The sequence below is a fragment of the Sander vitreus genome, chromosome 24 (genome assembly GCF_031162955.1).
Source record: "Sander vitreus isolate 19-12246 chromosome 24, sanVit1, whole genome shotgun sequence".
Taxonomy (NCBI): Eukaryota; Metazoa; Chordata; class Actinopteri; order Perciformes; family Percidae; genus Sander; species Sander vitreus.
This window is the reverse complement of record NC_135878.1, coordinates 1,312,003-1,324,974: the sequence shown is the minus strand read 5'-3', so window position 1 is coordinate 1,324,974 and position 12,972 is coordinate 1,312,003. Positions and strand designations below refer to the sequence as shown.

The window sequence follows — 12,972 nt, the reverse complement described above, 5'->3', positions numbered from 1 at the left end:
ATGACGCCTGAGGAACTTCAGTGGGATTATCACCAAAAGTGGAGAATTTATAGACCTGACTGAGAGTCTGATTTATTGTAAAATATGGAGAAAGTAAGTAGCACTCCATGCAATTGAAACTGTGGAGGAAATGGATGACTACTGCTCTCTAGTGGCAGACGACTGCAGCATTAAATACTACATGGGAACACATGCGCACTGCAGCTTTTTTTTAGAGCTTTTCCCAAGAGCAGTTCAGTGCAAGAGGACACAGTCTGACCTGCAGCCAAACTCATTTCCTGCTGTACAATTTTTTTTTTTTTCTATTACGTCGTCTCTCTGATTTCAAAGACTGATTGTAAATATTCGCCAGCATGTCGGCTTCAAATTAATTCAAAAAAGATCTGTGTGTCAAGTTTGAGACAACTTGTTGTTGAAGATATGAATGCAAGTGTGTGTGTGTGTGTGTGTGTGTGTGTGTGTGTGTTGTGCAATTTCTGCATATAACTTCCCCTCATCTGTATTTTGCATCTTCTAATCAATAATTTGATGTACAGTAACATCAGAAATAGTGTATCATATGCACAGTAATTAGTATATGTACATAGGTCAAAGTTAGTAGTAAGTATAGTAGGTTTTGATAAAATCAATTCATCATTTTGCCATTTAATTAATGTAATCAGATATGTTTCTATGTGTGCTCTATATTGTTATCACAAGTCTTAAAAATATGACTAATGATCATGAAACTCATCAAATGAAGTTGTTTTGAAACATTATTCACCTATTAGCATAGTTCCCAGAATGCAACAGCTGCAAATCAAGCCAATATATATATATATTATATATATATATATTTCAATATAGATTGATGAACTTGTAAGTTTCATAAAATACAGATGTAAATGTATAATTAGAATCACATCCAGGTGCAATGAGATTATAATAATTAAAGCTGCTATAGGCCACATGTATTAACGTTAAACAAAAAGTGGGACTACAACACAAAAGATCCATCTCCCATTCTTTATATGTCACACGTCTACTTAGTGTTTCTTGTCCTGTTTAACAATGTTGCTGCAAGATCTCTGGCCACAAACATCCAAGTTGTAAAAAAGTATGAAAAACTGAAATTAACCTTTACATTATGGCCAGAAAGAGACGGAGAAGCATCTAAACAAGCATATCTCCTACTCTGCTGCTTGACTTCTTTCAACATCCAGTTATTATACACCTAAGGAAATCCTATGAAATCCTAAAACTGCAACAATCGATGCTTCTTGAATGAGACGTCAACCCCAGTAGACTTGCAAAGATCAGCCATGTTTGATTTGCAACAGGAAGCAAATGCATCTCGCCCCCTTTTTCTGTAAATGAATGGGATGTAGAAGAAATCTTGGCCTTCAGATGGAGCCGTTGGCTCACACAATGATAGGACTTATGGGTCATGGTGAGGATATTATCACTGACAGCTCTTTCTTGAATGTACAATGAAACCAGGGAATCTGGAAATTAAAATATATTATCTCATCTCTAATGGCATAATCAAACTCCAAAGACATCAAGAGTTTTTCACCGTTATTATGTAAATGGTGAGAAAAAAATATCTTTTTAAATGTCATTTGTTTTATTATCCGTGTTGCTCCATATTACATGGCAGTACCTTGAATATTAAGTTTGTGAATCAAGTGTCTGATTAGAATGTCTGACTCTGTATTCTCCAGTTTCAATAAAAAACAAATGAAAGAAATGCTGTGGTAGTAGCACATGCACACACTCAGCATTTCACCAGTACATGCAGGATGATTAACGGATACAGTTAATCAATAGCCTGTGTGCACGTGTGGGTAGACATTATTCTTGATTGGTTTTGAGTCAATATAGGTGTGCACATATGAAGAGATATTTTTCTAGAAAAACATTTCAATGAGGACAAACACTGAGATTTGAAGCATGTATTCAGTGAATTTTACAACATGTATAGAGTGGATAATTCCATCAGTGATATTAGGATCCACAAACATTGAAAGGAATTATGTCAGAAATGTAATTTTCCTGTCCTCAGCATGAGTTATAAAATCTGAGTTGTTATTTTTAGGCTTATATAACTAATATTTGTGCAAAAATGAACAATGTTTGACATGTTGTGACGTTAGATATGTGGATATGTGGCCAACAGAGGGCGCTATAGTCAGATGAACGTTGTGTCCTGCAAGCTGCACGAATATATCGATAATTATTTATCTATAAAAGTATAAATAATAGATAAACAAATGGATTCAAAATATAAATATAGTTATACAAAAATGTCCTAAGTACAGATGGTTGAATTTTTGAAGGAATAGTTTGATATTTTGAAGGTTTTGGAACTACAGTTCCCGGAATTTTTTTTTTTTTAGGAAGTGTAATATTGCTGTGTGAGCGAGTCAGCTGTGGGCTACAACCGTTTATATACTGTCTATGGCTACAACTTGAGCCACGTTTTGCGATATTTGTTCACTTTTTTTGGAAGATTGGCACCCTTAAAGTATGCCGAATTAGCCATTAGTAGTTAATTATTGCATGTACCCATGGATTTACAGACAAGCAACACTGGGATACTTAGAAAACTGAAGAAAACTTAAAACCGTGATGATTTTAATGCAAGTTCGAGAGTTTTAAGCAGCGTCTTTTTCCTTGATATCTTTGCGGATTTACGGACGTTTACTTGCGATGGACATCGAAGATAATCCTATTTTGAGGAAGAGTAAGTCACAATGAATCTAAACATATGTGTAACATGTCAGATTTTATTAAGTTTTAAGTAGAAAATCACGCAAAATATCAGTGAGAGCCAACAGTTTTAGCAGAAGAGTGTAGTGTAAACAGAAACAACCCTCCCTACCATCACCTCTAATTAACTGCTCTCCTGTTAACACTTGTTATGCTAAGCTAAGGAAAAACACAAGACAAAACACAAACACATTAAACACGGGTTTAGCAAGCTGATTCTGATATTTAAGTATTTTTTTTATATTTGATTGTTTTTATACCAAAAAATGCTGTTGAAGAAGATAAAGCAATATCAAATTTTCTTAAAAAAAGAAAAAAGACGTAGATAATGTAAATAATATCCATCATCTTTAACAGATTTAATATGCTGTATTTACATATGTTGACAATGAAAGAGCACACGACTCCCCTGGAAAAAACAATGCCATTAGAAGTGGATGAGGTGTGCATATTTGTTTAAAAGGAATGCATGTATTTCAGGTTCATTTGAATAGAGGCAAATGTCACCGTTCACCCCACAGTGAGCATGAGCTGCAGCTTTAGGGCTTCCTGGGTCAGAGATCACAGGAAGGACAGCCACAGCAGACCCTGCAGGCACAGAAAGTCAAATATGTTTCTGTTGTACTTTGTCTTTGTTTTTAGCCTCAGTCTTTTTCTTCCATTCCCTCTTTCTGGAGGAAAACAAAAGGCAGGATGGAGGAGTGGAGGAATCCTCAGCAGGGAGGTGATGGAAAAGGCAGGTCACCCTCGCCGGCCGACAGACTGAAATACCACAGCTTGCCCGGGGCTTGTCACCGTCTCTGATGCTGCGAGGGACTTTCTGACAAGTCAGGGGTACAAGATGGATTGACTGTGGGTAAATCCTCTGTTTTAATGCTGCTTTCACCGTCTGATTTTCTTTGAAAGGAGTGTAAGGAACCGGTGGAGCACCTCATTCAGAGTTAATGAGATTTTAATCCGACGTATATAACAGCAGCCTCCAAGGTGACATTTAAAGAAGTCATTAAGTGGTGATGGGTGAGAAAGAGGGTTTAAGGAGCAGGCTGGGAAATTGTGTCTCTGCTCTTTCTCGCAATGTTCTGGACAGCAAAATTGTAGTTTGGTGCACACTTTTACTCAAAGTACTGTACAGTAACGTGACATTTTAGACAATGTTAAAGGAACCCTGCAGCCTTGAGTCACACCAGAAGTGTTGTAATTCACAAAGGGACCTAAATATCGGACTCGAGTGGGTTTTTTTGCACAGGATATTGCACTCATCCTTCATATCATATCTATGATATCTATAGCGTGGATTGCTATGATAATCATAATGATGTTGATAGTTCAATATAGTTTAAACCCATGTCTCAAAAACTGAGAGTCAACCCTCTGAACCTAGAAGAGCATGTCGTTGTGGGTTAAATCCTCTAAGAAAAGTCTCTGAAGCTGTCTTTTAATAACGTCATACAATATTTCCATTCAAAACAACAATGTTAAAACATTCTTCCTACTGTATTAATATGAAAGTTGGGGAACCAAACACCCCCTCTGTACTCTACCCCACTTAGTAGTCTACAGTCTGGGTCCCGCTTTTATCAGTGAAATTGGATTCTTCCACTTCTTGTTTGACAGTCTGCCCTCTGACTTGGAGGTAACAGAGATGGGAGCATGCTTCAAACATGTAACTCTAAAAGAATGACATCACAAACATTAGTGTCCAAAGCAAAGTCTTTAATACCACCAACAGAGCACATATACTGCCACAGTTCAGTGTATACATGGCATACATTTTGTATACATTCAGGAATGTACACGTCTAATGAAGACTATCTTATAGGGGCTTTCCGACCGGAGGGATTTTTGCAGTTCTTAAAACTAAACGTTCCTAGAACACTTTTTTTGTCGTGTTCCGACAGGAAAAATTTGGGGATTTTTAAGTTCGTCTGGCCGCTGTAGCGTACTTTTTTAGCTCCTACTCCAGAGCAGGGTCTTTTCCCTTTTCCCTTTTCCTAGGTGTACTTGATTGGTCGAACTTATAAGTCCCGCCCACTGCCAACTCGGAAACTTGCAGACAGAGCAACAACGGGACATTTTTAACAATTTTCGCCATCTTATTCATCATTAAATTCACTTCTGACAACGTTTTAGACGAGAAATTAACTGTTTAGATTTGGAATATAGGCAGTCTATGCAAAAATGTATGGCGAATTGACAATTTGCTTCAAAGTTTTCGGAGTTGAGAAGCTCCATGAAGTGAGGCGACAGCCAGCAAGCGCCTGCCCCGGCCTCTAGCTCGTCGCTCGGCCAGTCTTGCTCAGACACCTCGCTGTGAGCTGGAGGTCTCTCAGACCGCTCTCGTAAATAAGAGGCTTTTATTTCGTCCTGCGCCTCCCCGGCCGTCACACACACACACACACGTCCACAACGCAGCAGCAGGCAGAGGCGGGGTCTGTTCCGAGTATAATAAAGCCCCATTTGTGTTGAGCAAAACATTACGTGAATTACTACGAGAATGGACGGAATGCTGCTTTGTTGTTGTTGTGTGTGGCGCTAAGGTCTAGTGACGATGCTATAAAGACCGTTGCCGTGCTTGCGTCACTCCCTTACCCCTCCTACCAGTCCCTAAGGGGCCAGTGGGAATGCAAACGGGAAAAAAAGATTTTGGGGGAGAGATCGCTTACTGTACCTTTTTAAATGTGATGACATCACAATGGGAATCTGATGATGTGTTGATGGGGTCTAATCGCCAAAGACTTATGACCTTCCACCTACCATTTTTATTGTGCACAAGTCAATAAATAATTGTTCACTCAAAATGATTGAAATAGTAGTTGCTTTAAAACTCTTTCATATTACACTTCGGCGTGACTGAAGAAGCGAGCAGATCACAAGAAGAGCCCAGAGGTGGACGACCAGCTGACCCAGGAGCTGCAGCACAAGGCGGTGAGTGCACTGTACAAAGATCACTGCGCTCATATCGGATATGAATTTATCCAGTGTTACATATGTGCTCAAGCAGCACATATGTTATTGTTGAGCAGAGTTATCTCATTTTAGGATGTGGATAAAACGGAATAATGGCAAATCAGTTTACTCAGGGATTTAAATATTTTTGGACATACTGAAAGTTACTTTCTACAGTGGATGATTGACCCCTGTTTGGTCTGTGTTTTAGAGTTGTTGCTAAGCTGTCAGAGAGGACGTGTGAGTGTGGTAGTCTTGGTGGTGTAGTGCTGTTGTCACATCTCATATTGTTCTCCCGCCCTCAGCTTAATGCATCCCTGAACACACACATTACATTTTCTAACGAAAGAAGTTAGAAACATGTCCATCCATCCATCTTCATCCGCTTCTCCGGGGTCGGATGTTAGAAACATGTATGAAAACTAATTTATTTAAATGGCATAAGTAACACAGAATAGAAAAATTTGATGATTTGACGAAAAGAAAAAAAAAAATTTATAATTTCTTTTATTTTATAAATTTGAAAAAAAATTTTTTTATTAATTTAATAAATAAAAAAATTAAATTCACGACACTGCACGAATCGCGATCTGTTCCACGCTTCTGACGTTAGGCTCTGCCGGGAAGTTAACGTTAGTTTAGCTAACAGCTAATTGGGCTAACCGCTAGCTGACAGCTTGATTCGGTCTAAAATAACGTGAACTCAAACTTAACACTGGGTAAAGCCGTCTACAGCTGACGTAACAGCCGTTATATATGTTAAGGGTTATTTTCAGGTTTTATTTTGAGGGTCTTTTAAAGTTATTACATGCTGTCTCAGCTAGCGGTTAGCCGAATTAGCTGTTAGCTAAACTAACGTAGCTTCCTTTATTCAGTGGTGCGCAATCAGAGGCCATAAGGCAGGCCACAAGGCATGTCGTTTGACATCGACACGTCTAGTGGATCCGATCTAGCATCTATCCCCTGGCTCCCCTGTCTGGCTAAAAGCTGTCCAAGGATTCTTCCGGTAGTGTGAAGAACAAATAATAGAACGAAAAAAGAAAAAAAAGCCCAGCCTGAAGCATAGCTCACCAGGTTAAGATGCTGATGTGACAACGTGAGGTTGAAGGATCAAATCCCAGCTCAGGTAAGCCTTTTTTTTATTATTTCTCGCCTCAGTGATGTGAACGTTAAATACAACCTCCAACCAGACAGCTTCCAGCTTCAGAGGTAGCTCAGCATGAAGAATGCCATGGAATCTGTTCAGAAGGTTGTGGGTTCAACTCTTTACACCACACTACATTTTAAGGTCCAACACCGAGAATGAAGAAGTCAAATAGACAATTAAACAGATACTGCTCGCATCAGATGTGATAGCTCAGCATGAAGGCATGCTGGTAGGAAGATATGAAGGGCATGGGTTCCAACACAGGAACAGTCAATTTTTTTTTGAGCTTTACACCCAGAATGACAAAGACAAATACACCCAGAGAACTGTTTCAGGTCGTACATGCGTGGATAGCGCGGTTGGTTTGTTCTCAACACTAAAGGCGCCGGTGTTGGGTTCAAGACCAGCTCGGTATCAATGTATGTGCACATAGATAGGCCCCTTAGATAGGAAAGAGAGGTTAGAAAAGGAAGTGCAGGCAAAGAAGAGGTTAGGAAAGTATTAAGACAAGAACAGGCAGGGATCAGAATAAGGGAGAGATCAGAGTAGGGCAAGGAAGCGACCAGAGTAGAGAATGTGAATTATTTATTAAAAAAAAAACTTTTTATTTTTTTAATAATTAAAAAAAAGTATTAAAAAAATAAATAATTTACATCCACTTCCTGTGTATAACTGTGTAATAACACTTTCTGACATTTTTTTATGACTTTTTGCTAGATTTATTTTGTGTTATAACAATGTAATAACACTTTTTTACATTTTGTTTGACTTTTTCTGAGATTTTGTGACATAATACATACTATTACTTACTTTTTTATTAATTTATTGCATGACATACAATACTATGAGGATACAGTGAGTACGGAAAGAAGGCGGCATGAATGGAGTGAAGGAACTTCTCCGTTGTGGTCCGGAAACTCTGCACTCATCTGGGGAGAAAACAAGAGAAAGCAAGAGTTTATTGGATTGTTCTGCTCCAATACATTTGGGTCCATTTCTTTTCCTCAAGGAGGAATAAAAGACACCGAGACACACGGTAAAGCTACTAGTGCCGACACCTGGAGCTCACAAGCAGAGGACAGGCCGTGTTTTGTTGACATCATTTAGTATCTGAGCTGCACCCTAAGGTCAACTGCATGCAGCTGCATTTCAATCCAGCTAAGACACAAAGACCGTAACAAATTAAATGTTACATATTAATATTAGGGCTGCAACCGGGGGGGAAAGAAGGCCGGTGCGGTCCGATACCCCGTACCACTAAACGATTCAGTGCCGGTACGCAGGAAGTGGGAACGGCGGCCGCCTGCCAAAACCCACATACAACAACCCGTCACCATCGCATTTCCAACAAGAAAAGACAGCTGCTGACATAAACAACAGTTACTTTTCTCATGAATTGCTTCTAAATTGTTCCAGTGTCAGTGTTTGACCTGTGGGTTTTTAATCCATGCTGGAGGGAAGCGCCTGTCCAAAGCTGTTTAGTTACTGCTGGCTAACGTCAACTTCTCCTACAGCTGACTGCCTGATATCCAGAGCTGTGGGTCGTTAATGGCAAAAATCTCCCAAGTTAAATGACTCTTCGCTTTATTCCAACACCACGGACGGCAGGTCAAACAAGCTATGCAACAATAATACTAATAATAATACTAATAATAATAATGGTGGGCGACCGCACTTCTTTACTTAATAAACACACACGCAGCGCTTGGAAGGGTGCGTTTGATTTAATGTTCCTGTATTTAATTGTTTTTATGATCCAAGCACTCAAATGATGTCATCTGCACCGGGCAAGAACAAAGCGCTAAATGTTTCCATTTTTAAAGTTTTGTCAACATTCACAAACTATTCTGTGTTACTTATGCCATTTAAATAAATGAGTTTTCATACATGTTTCTAACTTCTTTCGTTAGAAAATGTAATGTGTGTTCAGGGATGCATTAAGCTGAGGGCGGGAGAACAATATGAGATGTGACAACAGCACTACACCACCAAGACTACCACACTCACACGTCCTCTCTGACAGCTTAGCAACAACTCTAAAACTAACGCTGCCGTCAGTGTCGGGGAGCTAACAGAACATTCAGCTTCAGCACTAATTCTCTGAAACATTTCACACATTGCTTTGTGTGTTTACTCCTTCAAAACCCAGCAGACCTGCCGAGGGCTTCAAACTACAACCTTCTGAACACCAAAGCAGCCGCCTGACCGGCGGGTTTTAGAAAGATGTAACACAGGAAGACAGCGGCTTACACTCTGCTCTATCACTACATAGTCCTATTATACTTCTTCAGCATAAACAACACAACACAACCTGGGTCTAACACACACACAAGGTAACAGTTGTGCCACTGGAAATATCTCTACCACAAGCAGGAATTAAACCCGTGCAAACACTTAACCACTGACCTAACAACACAAGCATGTGAGCCATCAAGTATTTTCTCATTAACATTTAGTTTGAGGAAATGTCCACAAACAGTGTCTCAGTTCCTCCAGTTATATATTTTAGAATCCTTACTGTGGACAATGTTGTTGAGATTCTGGACTCTGTGTGACCTGACCCTTTCAAATGAACTCAGTCCCTCAACATTAAACACAGCAGCTGTTAATCCTGAGAGAAAGCATGTCCTACCTCAGAGCTTCAGTATCCGGCCTATGGCGAGTGGATAGTGCCGCGGATGATTGTTGCCTAAGGACGGAGACTGCTGTATGTGTGTGACGTACCGTCCAGCCTCTGAGTGGCCTCATAACGTCCCTCCATTCGTCTCTTTATGAAGATGATTCATAATCCATAAATTCATCCGCTCAAGTTGCTACGTGTCCAGAGGTCGCAGAGTATCTTCGGGTCAGTTTGAAGTCGGCCGGGGGTCTGGAGTGTCAGTGCCACATGAGGGCCATCATCAGATACCTCTCATTTATCATCATCATCGATCTTGATCATTTACAGAGCCATACCAAAAGAGGGGGACGGGCAAACAACAATACAAAAACTTATATAATACAAAATCATAAGTCTAGTAATAGACTAGTACTCTATAGTTTGCTATATGTTTTTGATAAACAATTAGGCTAAAAATACGAGTTTCTTTCAAATCACATATAAGGTAAACACATTGAGCAACCCCAGCTTCAGGTGCTGGACCTCAACATTCACTAACACACTCAAGATTAACGCCACAACAATCTGTTCATTTCACTGAGCAAAAGCACAGGATGCTTTTAGTTGTCCTCTCAACCTGTAGAAGTTATGAGCACAAATACATTTCAGGCTTGACCCACTACTCTATTACTCTATTTATCCATTTCTGCAGCTGCAGTTGTGATTATTTGCAGACCTCTTTGTTTCGTCTCTAGCATTATTACATTAGAGTCTGCTGGTGGTCCTTTGCTCCCATGTCACCCGCTACAATCCTGCTACGTAGCCTACAACTTGTTGGATATTATCTTTTGCACAATTATCCAGCTGCACATCCTTCCGAGCTTCTCATGCAGTTTAACACTTCTTAAATATGGAGGAAAAAAAAAAAATGTATCAATAAACAAGTACAAAAATATGTAAAATATATATTTAGAAAATTAAAAGAGCTGTACAGTGTTTTTTAGTCTCGAGTTGCACCAGTTGGACACATTTTGAGACAAAAAGACTGTAGTTTTACAGGACAAGAGGAATCTTCGATGTTAATAGTCCTCTTCTTCTTGGATTTGAGGACCTAAGAGTCTCTCGTGGTTTGCGTTGATTGGCAGGTGTCCATTGAAATGCATCTCAAAGAGCTTCCTGTGCACACTTGGACAGACACAAAGCCTGTGAATGACCCAGGGAAATGTCAGGACACTGTGCAAAATGGCTTTTTGTTCCACCGGAGGAGGTTCAAAAAGGTGTGAGCCATTATTTCACCCCATAAAGTGGAGATTCCTCAGGGCTACCAGGCATTTCGTTCCTCTTTGCTCCTCTCAAAGTCTGACACAAATGAGGGGCGGGGGGGGGCGAACAAACCCCACACAAATTACATACATTTTAAATAAGAGGCCTGCATTTATCTAGATATAGCTTTCAAAATCACTACAAACTTCAAGTGGAATATCTGACACTGTTATCATTGTGAACTGCAGAATTTGTCATCCAATTAAAGGTTTTATAGTAAGATTGACTTATATCGAACAACAAAGTTACACTTTGAGGCTGATTTAGATATTTCTTCATGCTAAATTCTTTAAATTTTTACTCCCAAAAATGGTATTTCTTCACATGCAAACATGCTTTTAAAACAGCATTGTATAGGGAGAAAACAATTAGGCCTACAAGAGATAACTGAACATAATGAATAAATACGGAAATGGAGGGAGACAGTGCCAGCATCCTCACACTTTTCAATTAGTGTGCAGGCAGACGCCTCAGCGGGGCAGGCATTGCTGTCCTAAATCCTCCTGAGAAAGAAAAGGAGCATTAGCGCTCATATGCCAACCAGATTTGTCCCATTATTCATTTCAATTAATTGCTTCCCTGTACTCCCGGCCTTTCCAAGGAAGGCAGCACAGTGCGGACGTCTCCTCTGCCGCAGATTGTAATATGAGCAAAGGACTTAAAGCTGTCATTCAAATCTCACTGTGACCTTTTGGGGGGAAAAGGCTGTTTTTCACCCAGTTTCCAGGAAGCAGACTGATGGAGTTTAGTGTGTGTGTGTGTGTGTGTGTGTGTGTGTGTGTGTGTACTTCTATCCTTGTGAGAACCAATCTGAGTGAGGCTATTTTTACCAGGTGCAACCCGATCCGACAGGTAATAGGACAGTAATTGCTTTTGGACTCCCCCTGCATCATTATATTTAGATCATAAACTCTTACCTCACTAATTTAGTTTAGAGTAGCTGTTGTTAAACAATAGAGGTCAGCAGTGAGACAGAAGATATAGTCAAATTAGGTTTAAGTTGAAGTCAAATTTAAAGCTACATTGTATAAGAATTTCTCCCATCTAGCGGTGAAATTGTATATGACAACCAACTGAATATTACTTTCTAGCCCCCGCCCCATTCCGAGCGTGTTTTAACTGCTACGGTGGCCGAACCCGAAATTAGCTCCTAGTATCTCCACAATTTCCACGCAGCTGTTCTAGCCACTCCAATATTAACTTTGGTCTTCTTGCTTTGCCCGTCACGTAGTCGTTTTAATTCTCTTTTTCGCTTCCCTGGCGAGTAATCTAACCCTGGCATTCGTCACGGTGCCTCTGAGTGTGAGAGGGTGAAAGGCGGAGGTATGTCCCTCTTTGGCTAATGTATTTTAAAGATGGAGGCGCAACATGGCGGCCGTCATTCGAGCGACTCGCTTGTATGTATTCTGAATGATTCTAAATGTCAGATTCTACGCTTATGAGAATACTTTGATTAGTTGGTGGAAGTAATTACACATGAATGAACATATATTTGTGAAAGAACAAAGTTTTTTTTTGCTAAGAATCAACTCAAAACATTACACAATGTAGGTTTAAGTTATATTTGAGAGAAAGATCTCACTACAAAGTCCATTGAGTAGCTGTTTATTTATCCCCTTGATTCCAAGCTTCATTTTTCAGTGATTTCACAATTTTAAAATAAAAATAATAATAAAAAAAATACCTTTTCATACAGTAAACACGTTTTTTCTGTCTGTCTTGTCACATCCCCTCTCCCTCTCTCCGCTTGTATGACACCAGCTACGAATGATGCTCACACAAGAAACACAAAATGAAACAAAGCTTAGCAAGCAACCAGATACATTTAAATAGATAATTGTTGTTTTTTTTACCTGAAGACCTGCTCACAGCATTCTTACAGTAGATGGAATATGATTCTCTTTGAGCATAGATAAAGCTGTAATTTCATCCACAGGAGACAATCAAACATCAGGATGGGGTTTTACGCCGTGCTGCCCATGAGCTATATTGTTGACGAGCAGCTGCAGTTTGAAGGGTCCTCAGTGTGGACGTATTGTAGCCAAACCCACCCACCCACACACCCCCACACACCCACACACACACACACACACACACACACAGTAACTGTTCCAGTGATGGTTCATGGGAGGAAACCTTATGGAATTATGTTTACTGAATATGAATAAGTCCATAGAAAATCTCATGTAAGTGATAAAAATATAAA

The 12,972-nt window shown here is 39.7% G+C and overlaps 1 long non-coding RNA gene across 2 annotated transcripts; it reads left to right on the top strand.

Moving 5' to 3' along the window:
* Window positions 1-2,387: 2,387 nt before the first annotated feature.
* Window positions 2,388-6,168, top strand: LOC144512971 (uncharacterized). Of its 2 annotated transcripts, none has more exons than XR_013501060.1 (2): window positions 2,388-2,725; window positions 3,429-6,168. It is a non-coding gene; the product is annotated as an uncharacterized LOC144512971 (long non-coding RNA). The 2 variants fall into 2 exon arrangements; XR_013501059.1 differs by having other exon boundaries at window positions 3,394-6,168.
* Window positions 6,169-12,972: the final 6,804 nt, after the last annotated feature.